The sequence below is a fragment of the Lissotriton helveticus genome, chromosome 7 (assembly GCF_964261635.1).
Source record: "Lissotriton helveticus chromosome 7, aLisHel1.1, whole genome shotgun sequence".
Classification (NCBI taxonomy): Eukaryota; Metazoa; Chordata; class Amphibia; order Caudata; family Salamandridae; genus Lissotriton; species Lissotriton helveticus.
Genome location: NC_136068.1, coordinates 1,746,501,979 through 1,746,514,837, shown reverse-complemented (window position 1 = coordinate 1,746,514,837; position 12,859 = coordinate 1,746,501,979). Strand labels below are relative to the sequence as shown.

Below are 12,859 nucleotides of genomic sequence, written 5' to 3'. Positions count from 1 at the left end.
ATGAACCCAGGATGCTTAGTTATTCCACAATCGGAAGTGAGTGGCCTTTATTACAATTGTTACTTTTATTTTTATACTTAAATGATTAGAGCTCCTCCATGGTGTGCGACGGAGGATTGGCACATGCAGTGATGTTTTTAACTCATAGACAACAGCGCCCACAAAATAGTGGATGTTCGTATACTCCTAAAATGGGGGCGTGCTCGTATAAGATATTATGATATGAGCACTGAGATACACGAAGGTGGACTAAAATTCGGTATTTACAAATTTATACCGGCATGTGCTGCTGAGGGATGACAGCGTACTATGAGGGTTGAATTCTAACAGCATTGGCTGGAGTAATTACTCCATTGAAGAGAGTGTAGTGTAATAGCATGACGCTCATGGACTAACTGTGAGTACACCCAAGCATGTTGTGGAATAATGTTGGTATGTGCGTTTAAAGTGATTGTATCAGGCAAACGCCGAGTAGAGCTGCAAGCATGATGCTAGTACTTGTATATGCCATACCTGAGTCACATTGATCTTTTGTGTTACAGATACAAGCACCTTAGCAAATACTAAGGAGACTCAATACGGGAGTTCCGTGAGTGGGTGAAACACCTTTTTTTCTGTCTCCATAGTATGGGCATACTTTAGGGCATGTCCCTTACTGTGGTTTTTTATATTTAATAATTTTTTGGTCCTGACGAATGATGAGTGAATGAGACTCATTAGAGCAGAAACATGTTGACCATATCTGATTTGTAAGGACATCAGGGTTCAAACTGACACTTCCTCAGGGTGTCTGCATTACCACTTATATTTTAATGGAGTATGGCTATCCCTCTATTAAATTCGTAGTAGGGAACTGTTATATCTCCTTTTAATTGCACTATTATTAATGGGCTTGACTGGCTATGCCCTTTTGAGAAAAAGAACCCAATGATGAGACTAAACACCTACTTGTCCGGTGTATGAGGGTTCGTTTTTCTGTGCTTTTCACATTCTTCCTACCACCTACTATTTCTCTGTTGCTTTCCTTTTTCTTGTTTTCCTACTATCCAGATTTTAATCGTGGGTTATAAGGTGGGGGCATTGTGTAATCTGTCGCTCTTTAGTTGTTTTGATACAGTTTATTTTGGGGGTCCAGGAGCGATCTTGTTGCAGCCCTTTCTCTCTCATTGTTTTGACTACTTATCCAGGGGTGACTATGTCCCCTATATGACCGCTTCATGTGTGGAGTGGGCATAACCCTGTTCCAAAGATCCTATTTCCACTAAAATCAAAATGGTGGAATCCTTCTTAGGGGTGTGACTGGCCTGGCCGTACAACACGTCTACTTACATACCTAATTTCCCAGCTATCCTGTTGGCAAATGGGCCTCAGGATAGGGGTTGGTATCTCCAAGTCTGGGGGAAGCCGGGGTCACATATCAAAGGCAGCAGAAGCTTTGAAGTCCATGTACTTCGTATGCAGATTTACTAGTAATCCTGCTGGAGGAGGTGCGACTCAGAAAGGTTGGGTTCCCACCTGGAGGAGGTCAGAAACATGTATTTGGTGGCAGGCTGGAGGATACCAGTCAGCCAACCCACTAAGAGGCTGGTATGTTTTCTGGGGCACCTCTAAGTTGGCCTCTGTGAGCATGTTTAGTTAGTCCACTACTGACATCAGTATGGATTTATTAAGACAACGTTTTTGATACCAGACACCATGTGTTTCAGTGAAGCCATCACGTAGCTGAAAAGTCGTAATGACCAGTGCCCAGTACATCTACTTAAGATGGCTTCGCTGTTCACCTGTACTATCTAGTAATTGAACTAAACAGCACAGGGGCATATATGCTCATGCAGATATGTCCTCATATTTAAAATATTCATCCTGCTTTAGGGTTGTAAGGCCTGTTGTAGGGGAGACTTACATATGTTGCATGTAGTGGCTTTGGGCGTGGCACACATGGTGCGTTCAAGTAATTTTTTCACACTCATTGCACCATTTCACATACCCTGCAATGGCAGTCTGTATGAGGCTGGTGGTGGGTCTCTTAGGGTCGCACAATACATGCTGCAGCCCTTATGGACCCTTTTTAGCACCCAAGTCATAGGTACCAGGGGAACCATTAACCTATAGTATTTAATTATTTATACTTCTCAATCTTCCTAATAATTACCCAACAAATTCAACATGGAAAAATAAATTTTTTATATTAAGAAAAGAAAACGGAATTAGCCCCAAGAAAATAAATGAGCCCCAATTGTTTTATTTTATTTGAAAATATACTTATTAACTAAATAATAGGAAATGTCACAAATAATGCATTAGGTTAATATTTTGCAAATAAATTAGCACAGTTAAAAAAAACCACTACCCATCCAATCAAACAATGAACTCCACATCATGTATAGTAAAATGACAGAAATCTCAATATTTTTGTACTCCAGATATTTTGCACTAGATATTACTATAGAACAATATTCTAGAGGCAACATTCATGAGCAATTGCAGGGAAACTTCGTAGCTTTTCCCCGGGTTATATTCTTTAGTGTTCTGAGCTGGCCATATGCAATCATTGAACAGTAATTTAAGAATAAACTTTAAAAAAACTATGGGCAGAAAAGGAAGCCATCCAAGCATATGTATCTATTTATCTTGGATTCCAGACACGGAATCCTGATGCATAAAGGTACGTTTATATGAGTAGTTCTACTCATATGTACATCTATTAGTTCACGCATTTGTAAATTCTAACTTTTTTGCTATTCCGGATTTCCGATTGCACATTTACAACTATTTATAGACTTAAGATACTTCATTCCCTCAAGAGAGAAGGTGGAGAATCCTACAATGAATTTCTGATTGTAAACTCAGTATTAATCATTTTCTTTGGCTTGTGGTGATCTCTGCCACTAGAACGCAGTAATGCCATAGAAAATACTGGGACCATAAAATGTGTAATATATACATTTTTAAAATAAATAAAATGTATTTAATCTAAAAAATGTAAAATGATTTAAACAAAATATTAACTTAAGCCTACTTAAAGAACAAGCAAAAAGCCACTATTGCCTACAGTGAACTTTGTATGAAATGGTAAATTCATTTAAATATATCAATTAATTCTTGAGTATTATTTTTGATCAATGTTCAATAAAAAAAACTAAAACCATTCACCCACACTGTCTGTATTTATAATTACTTTGTAACAAACGTGGTTATCTGTTATGTTAAATTAATTATGATCATTTTTAGACTTCTGATAGTATTACAATCTGCTAGCTCTATTTTCCCTGGGAGTGTTTTGTAGTACAAGCGGTAGGCAATGTGTGGTGGTTTTCTTACTCTACGTTTGGGCTAGAATAGATTGAAGCATGCTCTGTCACTCTTTACACTGTAGTAAAATTAGAAGTGTATTTTAGTAATTGTAATTGTCCTATGTGTCTGTGTGCGTTTTGAAGTATCATGCCCCTCTCTAAATCCCTCCTTCAATTACCCATACCATCACCAATTTTGTAATTGTGATTGCCCATTTTCCCACAACATTTTCCTGTCCCTACCACATTGACCGCCAAAACATATACCGCCACCAGGCAGCGCTTTCCATACTGAAGAGACAGAGGAGGCCAAGATAGAGATCTCTGACCGTAGGTTTGTGAATTGCATTTTGTGGTACATGAAGTAGTACTACTGGAGTATCACTTCGGGGTCTTCAGAATGCCTCGTGAGAATGAGGTGCACTAGGTCTTTGACAACAGACAACTGAAGCTGTTTGTAGGTCGCATCTTGGAAGGAAAGCCAAGGACAGCAGCCTGGGCTCTCTTTATGAGATCTGCTGTTTGGTGGCTCAGCTCCCAACACCCCAACAGAGCCATTCATACTTAAGTCTAAGGCTGATAACAAGAATACTAGTGAACTCACCACAGTAACATCTATCAGTTAAAATACTATATAACTTGAAGCTTGTAAATCATTGGGTAAGATATTTTCATTCAACAATTGTCCACTGTGCTTATGATACAGAAAGATGCTTGTCACCCCACACTAGAAAACACGCGAATGCACTGTGCACAGAGGGCACTGAAACCGAGTGGATCGTGGGCAGAAGAGCTGGCCTCCTGTTTATTTCAGCTCTGGGTTTGTGCAAATATTACCAAATAAATGTATACTATGGATTCACCTACCTCCAGAAGGTCTTGTTTTTCAAAGAACTGGTTGATGATACTGTGCCAGGGCAGCTCTCAACCCCAGTCTGAGGGAAGCAATGGCGGATTGCTGCAGGAAGCCAGAAAGGGGTCTGCAGTCGTTACACTCTCTGCATAGATTAAAATAGAAAACTGACATTTTAACTTCCCCTTTTTTTACTTTTCTCCCGCGAAACTCGATGGCAGAGTGCATTCGTTGCTGAAAAATCGAGGTTTTTTTACATGTACAATTTCCACCCTAGCATTTCCCATCAGATTTGTTAATTTCAAGATGTTTGTCGACGAAAACACAGTTTACCACTTCCTCTTGTCTTGCTTGGTTCTCTTCAGCCCCCACTCAGTGATATTAATCTGCATTCTTCTAATTCCTCATGAGCAGTCTGTGATGAGTATTTAGGGTCTCTTCAATTCTTTAGAAAACTAAATGATATTAGCAGACTGGTATGGCATACATACGTAAAAGCAACAAACATTTTAAACCGCTCTGCAAATATGAGGAATGTGGAATTGGAGTTGGTATCCTTAGTTTGGTTTATGAAGCAGCAAGTACAGCATGCATGTTCTAGTATTGATGATAGGTGGCCTTAATTGAAGAACTGATGTGTGCTGATAAACAAACAGGACGATCTAAGTGCAAAAAGGAAATAGCTTTGCTAGTCAGCATATCACTTTGTCTTTTAGAAATAAAACTAACTTTTGAAAAACTTCAACCTTTCCCTTAAACTTACATTTTCAGTGTTTGCATTGGAAACGATGGATGTTCCCACTGTAGTGATTCATTGAGGGTCCACAGAAGACGTAAGGTTAAACCCCGCACCTGTATCACTTCATCTGCCTGCATTTCAAAACTGCTTTGTGTATTTCAATGCTTTAATGTCACATCGAGCTAAGAAATATGTGGAGAAACCAGGCACATATATGACTAACGGATTTGTTGAGTTCTTCACGTCTGGATTACGCTCAGCCTTTCTACCCTGCAGTCGAGTACTTGAGCGTCAACTGCCCTGAAACACATTGAAAACACAGGAGAGGATGCAGCCGTCTTTTAATACCACAATGCTATTAATGACCACACCCATGACTCAATGTATCCAACTTTGAATTATCCATTTGTAAGTGATGCCAAAAGCTTAAGGATGGCAGGAAAATTGCTGATGTTCACATGGTGTTTTGGAAGGAATAACATTAAAGGGAAAATACTTTTCATGAAGAGGAAAAGTAAAAGTTAAGATATATTTTTATTTTCACTTTCTTCCTAAACTTATGTTCACAGTGCTATTTAGTCATGCAGCAAGCACCATCTCTTAACTGCAGACCGTATATTGGCTACAATACACGTATTGGAATTTAAGTCTGTCATTTGAGTATCAGGCCTTAAAAATGCTTGGGCAAATTTACGACTATTTGACACAATGCAGCAAACCTATTCGCTGTGTTCCGTTGCGTTGCGTGAGGAGAGCAGAAATCCCCCATAAGAGATATGGTACACTTCTGCTCTCTTGTAACGCAGGCGCACTGTGTACTACCTAGCACCAACGCAGGCATCCTTTGCACCACACTACAAGGGAACCTTCATTATGGGCAGGATTGTTTTGTGCTGGAAGAGATAAATTAATGCACAAAACAATCCTTAGAGGAATAGTTGCCTTTCTGTGTCTGCTGCAGAGTGCAGCATACGTAGAAAAAAGAAGCAACATGGAGAAATGAGGATATATCTCCATGTTACGGCTCTGTCGAATAGGTGCACCATTTTAATGTAAACACAGGTGTAAAAGTTCTAATTTACAAAGGTAAGTTTACATGTACGTCAGAATACTTGGGTGGATGCATGGGAACGTCCTATGTTTGGCCCATCGGAAGGCAAGTAGGCCAGTTGGTCTGCCTTACTTAATAGGACACCCACTTACATTGTTACGCTTTATTAAATAACACCAGAAATTCTCTGAAAAAAACAAAGGTTAAAGTCATGTTATTATTAGATCAATATAGGAGTGTTAAAACAACTTTTTAAATTCTAAATATTCACCACTTTTAGTTAAATGAAGAAACTATAACTTGCTCTCTCACTTGCACTGCTTCTGAACTCACATACTACAGCACCCATAAAATGCTCAATCACTTAATTAATAACACCATTGACGACATCTGAAACGACATTATTGTTGACAACACCATGCATGGTGATGCCTACAGTGGAGACCTTAGCACAACTGGCCACCAAACCACCCACTTCGACACAATACTCATCTTTTTCAGTGTCAGTTACTCCCTGGATTCATGATTTTATAGTTGTTGTATTGTACCGAAAGTTCTGAAAAATGCCTAGTTGAACATCGATGTATTATTTTTATCCTGCCATGAATGGCACTTGAGAGTATTCCTGGCAAACCTATAATATATATATTAGAAGGCGATGGGAGACGGGGTCCAGGCACAGTTATAAGCTTTTCAACTGAGTGTCTAGGAGAGAATGTCTGATTTCTGGCCTTTAGTTCTTGCACCACTAATATGGGATTCCCTCATGTTATGCAGGTGTTATGGTGACAAAGTGCTTGTCTTGTCAGTATCCACGATGAGCTCAGGCCTTAATTGTAATTGCCCTTTTCATAAAAGAAGCAACAACTGAGATGGTCATGAAGTAGAGAAGAAAACTTCCCCCCTTTCAATGGCCACAGAAAGTACTGCAAGACCACTGCCCACATCTACAAAGATAAAAACCTTTGGCGTTCTGTTCGATGCCAGTAAGACCTTTCAATGCCACTCTTCAATGTGGTCAAGGGGCATCAGTTTGAAGCTATCCTTACTCGGAAGTAGAGTGCCCATGGGGCACCTCATCCATCGTGTGGAACTAATTCGATTATAATGGAACAGATGCTTTTTGAAATGGGTATACACTGAAGTTGCAGAAAAATGTACAGGGAGAATGAAACATCTGCAGAATCATTCAACTAGGAATTGCAAATCCACGAAAATCCAGCATTGAAAACACTTCAGTGGCTGCTGTTAGACGCATTTACAATTCCCTGTATGGTGCATGAACTGGAAAAGAAGCCTAGAGTAAATACAAACAGTTGCCCCGGTGCATACCAGCCAGGAATCACCAGCCAGCCAGTCAGAGCCCTAGAAATTCAGCATCAAAGATGTGGCACTGTCTGCATCGAACCTTAATGGCAGAACCTAACTTTGCAATATAGAAAACTTCTAAAAATGTAGCTATTCGGGCTGACCTTTGACATACACGCATCCACCCACGCACCTGTGTGTTCCTGTACGTATAATATAAGTGACTGTTGTCTGTATGTAGGAGTAAGGTTGTGTGCAGTGTGTGGACCTGTTTCTATACCGACCTGATCTCCCTGGATGCATCCATTCAAGTCTGGTGATCTCTCTGACTGTGGACATGTTATATTATGTATCTTTATGCGGATGCTCTTTAAAAAAGTTTTGTTTCTGTTTGCAACCCAATCTTGTAATCTCACCTCAGACGTTCTTGGGGGCATATAATCAACAACCGGCGATAATTATCGCTAAGCGCACTTAGCGCTAGCATAATTATCGCCAGCTATCGCTGTATATTATCGCTGAGATAGCGCTATCAACGACGCCTATCTCGAAAGCGATAAAAAAATGCGATAGCCACAAAATGTGCCATTATCGCTGGAAATCCAGCGATAATCGCACAACGACAGGTGATACCTTGCTGATAGGGCGGGGTTTACTTAGCCCTTATATCCACCTTCCATTGGATATAATGGCTAAGTCAAACTAAAAGCAGGCGTAAGGAAAGTAGCGATAACCGAGGTTAGCACTACTTCTCTTATCGCTATGCTCTTTAGCGTGCAGCTTGTAAATAGGAGAAATGTCGCTTAGCGACATTTCTCACGTTATTTTGGGACGGAACGCCCACTTTGCATCTCATTAGAGATACAAAGCTAGGCGTTGAGGGAAAGGGCCCTAAGGCAAGTATTCACACGATAGCGTGACCTTGCTGATAGAGCGTTAAAATTATAGCAGCCTTAGCGGCAAAAAGTGCCGCTAAAGCGCCGAAAATGCCCTTGATGATATGCCACTAGGTTTTGCATTGTAGAAACTCAATATTAATCAGGTTACGGCGATGAGCTCCATTTCAAGAGCAAAGTTCGACTGGACTCTCCTGATAAACCACAGTTTCCGTCCCCCTCGAGGCAGCAAGACCCGAAAACACTGATTGGAGGAAGAGGTTAACCCAGCTCCAGTGCAGTGCTAGCGCACTACATGTGACGTCAATTTTAGTGTGACGTTCTATCAGCTTTTAGGAAATAACAACTATTTGCTCAAAGAATTTTTAGTAAGGTCTATGGAGTCTTGTTTGTAACATGGGATTAAAGGAAAGAGTATGTTTCCTTAAACATATACATATACATATATATATATATATATATATTATTAATATTTGGCAGATCAGATGCTTTGAGGTTCTTTACTGAATTTGCAGAATATTTATGACAGTATACCTCATATCTCGTTTCCAAAGTCACCAGGTGGAGGTTCAGTGACTCTGGTTCAGGGCAACAGGAGTGAAGTGTTTCCACAAAATACAGACACAATGCTTCCCTGCAAGTTTACAGCCAGGACTCTGGCAGAAGAATGCTACTAGGGAAATACTGATTTTTTATTCTAGCTGAAACCGCTGAGTATGGAAAAATGCACATATTATAGTAAATGGCCATTGCATGTGTCATAACAAAATGAAAATAAATAAATCAAAACTGAACCTCCGCACCCAGATGGGCCAGCAGCCCTGCCCCCCCTCCCCCCCCCCCCCCCCGCCCGCGCACCTTGAGACCCTCAAGGGTGAGTAGCCGCACTTTACAAAGCCCTGATTGATTGATTGATTGTTTAGTTCAGTAAATCTTTATTTCGATGATTAAAAACCATCATAAAAATACATATATGCAATTAAAAATTGGATTAAATAGCATACCTGAACTTTATCTAAGAACAAAAAAAAACAATACACAGTTTTAAAACTCAGTAAAATATACATTCAATTCTTGACATTAACCTCTTGTTATTCTAAGTCTTACTGCTATTCTTAAAAAATTCATGATTGAGCATAATGTTCGCGTGTCGTTTGCTCTTTGTAAGAAGAGTAAGGCGGTTTTGGCATGACGAAATTTTGCCTCTTTCAAGATAGCCACCAGGAATTTACGTCGAGGAATCTGATTAATTGATTAAATATTAGTGGAAGGGCACCCCAGTGACCCCTGCCGGGGTTTGGTTACATTCCTAGGTTTCTGCCCCTGATTAGTTTGAGAAAGGCGTTCAACAAAGACGTGATCTTCGGCAGCAGCACTGCAGTGGCAGGCTAGCAGCATCAGACACACATTCTAGATCACAGTTTCAGATCCTAACCCTAAAAGGTGTGGAGTCAGGGTCAAGAAGTTTACAAGGTGCCACACTCTGGTTTACATTCAAGAAGCAACACATTCTAGCCAGAAAAAAATGTTTAGGGGCCACCAGGCAGCTCCAGGCTTTAGCGCCACCTAGTGGTGCAGATGTGTCATTGTCAGGCCTTACTTTGAATTTACTAAAAACAATTTCCACCAGGGACAGGAGGCCCTGAAAAGAGTGAGGCCTGGTGAGAAGAGCCCCCCACTGCTCGGCCTCTTTGAAGGCCCTTGACCCTAGTAAGGGAAAATCCCTATTCTATCTGTGTGCCCGTGCGTTTTGTATTTCTGCCATGAGTGTTCCACTTGAAGTAAGAAAGTAACATGCATGTCTCTTCTACTTAAAAAAGTGTAAGAGAATATCTCAGGGAGAAAAGATTGATGTCCCCCAAATGTGATCTTTCAACTCGTAAATTTGGAAATAAAGTGACAGAAGTTACAGTGTGAAAATGACTGGATGCTTCCGTGAATTTGTATCTTGCACCATGCAAGAGTGTATGGTATAAATTCCCCTTTGAGAGTAAGAGTCAAGGAGCTGAAATGTCACTCCAGTGCACAACTGGACCCACTGACTTGGACTCAATAAAACCCAGAAAGATAAAAGTTCTTTGCAGTGAGTAACATCTTGATATGTCCAAAGCTCTTCTGATACCAGTCACTGTCAGAACAATGGGACTGATATATGAAGCTTCTGTTAACAAGCCACCTTATTCTGTGCATCAGAAGAAGTTCCTAATTGTGGCAGAACACCTTCTGCAAATACCCCAGAATGCATAGATTCTGGAATTTAGTGTGGGGGCAGATGCTGCACTGCCAAAACTCATGCTGGAGTTCAGAGGGAAGGAGCAATTGCGTTTTTTCTTAGCGTGTCACATTTGCTCTGCATTCAAAGACAAAGGTCAGCAAATTTTAACTACGTATTCTGACAAATGGCTAATTATTTTTTAACAAGTAAACTGGTGTTTTGGTTTCTCTGTCTGACTGCAGAGCGAGGCTGTTGGATGTCAATTTTTTTCTAACACAACATACTTTAAATGCCTTCAAATTAAATGTACACATATTTCGAAATATATCAGCAATTAGGAAACCACAAAGAATCACATAACCATAAAGTGTGATAAAAAGTAAGAGTTTAAAAGGATCAAAACAAGTCAAAACCCTTTCCTTGGTGATGCGCAAAAGATAAATATAATTTGTGTGTCATAAATATTTATCAGTAAAACTGCATGTCTATGAAAATTCAGTGCCATTTAATCTGAAAATGGGTTGTCTATCAATGACAATGCACACATGAGTGGCCAAAAATGCATCACCAGCTTCGTACCACACCCTTACCGCTTTCCTGATGAATGGGTGTGGCACATTTGCTACACTTACTTTTTGTGTGACACTGGGATTTTTCACAATCCCTTTATCTTAAGTGATATAACATTAATGGCAGCACCCCAGCTCTGAAAAGTATTCCAACACCACTAGCAGAATGACTATGAGTGTAGTGAGGAGGGAAGCTAAGACCAGCAGCCCTCTATTAATAAATTCAATGTTAATAAAGTCCAGCAACCATTGTCCATCAAAGGAGTTTCAATGTTAAAAAAAAATGGAACAATGCAAATGAATACCAGGGAATCAAGCAGTTGTCCCCTGCACTGCTGTCCCAAAAGTCGACCTGTAACATCGTCAAAGTGTAAGCTGTCCGTCATGAACAGCTTTCACCTTGTTAGTGGAAACCATCTCTTTTAAAAAGCGGCACAAATCATTAGTACATATCATATAGTTCACAACAACGGACTCTGAGGTATGCAAACCTTTGTCATTTCATAACATTTGAAGATTGTGTTTTCCAGTTGAAAAGCCTGCAATTTTGCAATTACAAAAATCAATAGTGCATTTGTTTGTATTCTTTCAACTCAGAATATTTGTGCAGACTTCCTGGTAAAGGTATATGTACTGATGGAGAGCGGTAATTTCTTCTGGTAGTTTCTCAATGTAAAACCTCCATGCTACCTCTAATTTACCGCTCAAAAGGTGTTGGGCCCTTCACACCATGTATTACCTTCAGGAGACTTTAAATAAAGATGAACAGTCAAAATACAATTATTATTGTAAGCCAATAAAGAGAGTTGTTGATTATTTTAAAGGGTTTTATTTTCTAGTCAAAAAGTTAATTTTTTTCTGACCCTTTATTCATTAGTAAAATATCAATCAGGTTACAGAATTTGGAAAACAGGAAAAATATCAATAATACAGAACACATTACAGTCTGCATATAAGCATTACATGTAGTTATGAAAAATGTGGCACAAAAGTCTTAAAGAGTTTCTAAGAAAAATAGTCTTGCAAAGCTAATCAGTACTTAAATAGTTTGCAAAAATATGCTATTAAGAGAAATAAATGCATAAATCAAATAAATCTTTTCAGACCTAATTAATTAGTCAAAACATATTAGCATCTAATCCTATCCTGATCCACTGCACTCTCTGTCTGTCTGTGTCTAAAGAGGAAAGCAGCCCGCCCTTCACAGGCCTCAAAGGAATGTGGCATGAAGTGCCAAGATATGACGTGGAAGCAAGAAACCTCCCCCTGACACTCCTCGGACGCAAGCCCGCCCTTCAGCAATCTCCCGGGAATTTTCTCGTACCTAACCCATAGAAGCCAGCTGAGCTGAGAAAAAGAAGAAGTGCCAGCCCCCATCCAGAGAGGACAGTATTTATACCATAATTATTGGCAGAGTACACAAAGATGTAACATTTTTCAGTAAAACCTTTACGTGATTGGTCAGTCATGATGCATGAGGTCACACTTCCCTGACTCATTCTAAAAACCTGACTTCACTAGTCTTAACAAAAGAAGCATACATGAATAACTACATTTATAAACATTTGCAACATTTACTAGGAAAAATGTTTCAATCTAATTCATCCTTCCTTCCTTCTCAGCGCAGTAGATGGACACTTTTAACTAACTGGTACATTGGCACAGTTACAAAAATTCAGGTTGTCCTTGACTTTTTGTCATGAGGAAAGCTGCCACAGTCTGCGCATGCTCCCTTCTCATTAAATTGCAAGCCATAGCCTTGATGGATTCACAGGCAGCCATGTTTTGTGTAGGCCCCAAAAATAAAACAAACACAAAGATAATATTAATTTCATGTAAATCAGTCCATTATGTTTCCCAAGTGCATTATTAATTCACACACATTATAAAAAGAGGTGTTATTAACTGAAAATGTTTATCAAAATATGCAACAAG

The 12,859-nt window shown here is 39.7% G+C and overlaps 1 protein-coding gene across 1 annotated transcript in view; it reads right to left on the bottom strand.

The window, feature by feature from the left end:
• LOC144770732 (sialic acid-binding Ig-like lectin 13) overlaps positions 1-4,227 on the bottom strand; it is an 847,291-nt gene extending 843,064 nt beyond the window's left edge. The window contains exon 1 of the mRNA XM_078655470.1: positions 4,161-4,227. The gene's annotated coding sequence lies outside the window, so the exon portion shown is untranslated. The remainder of the gene's footprint in view (positions 1-4,160) is intronic.
• Between the last annotated feature and the right edge of the window lie 8,632 nt (positions 4,228-12,859).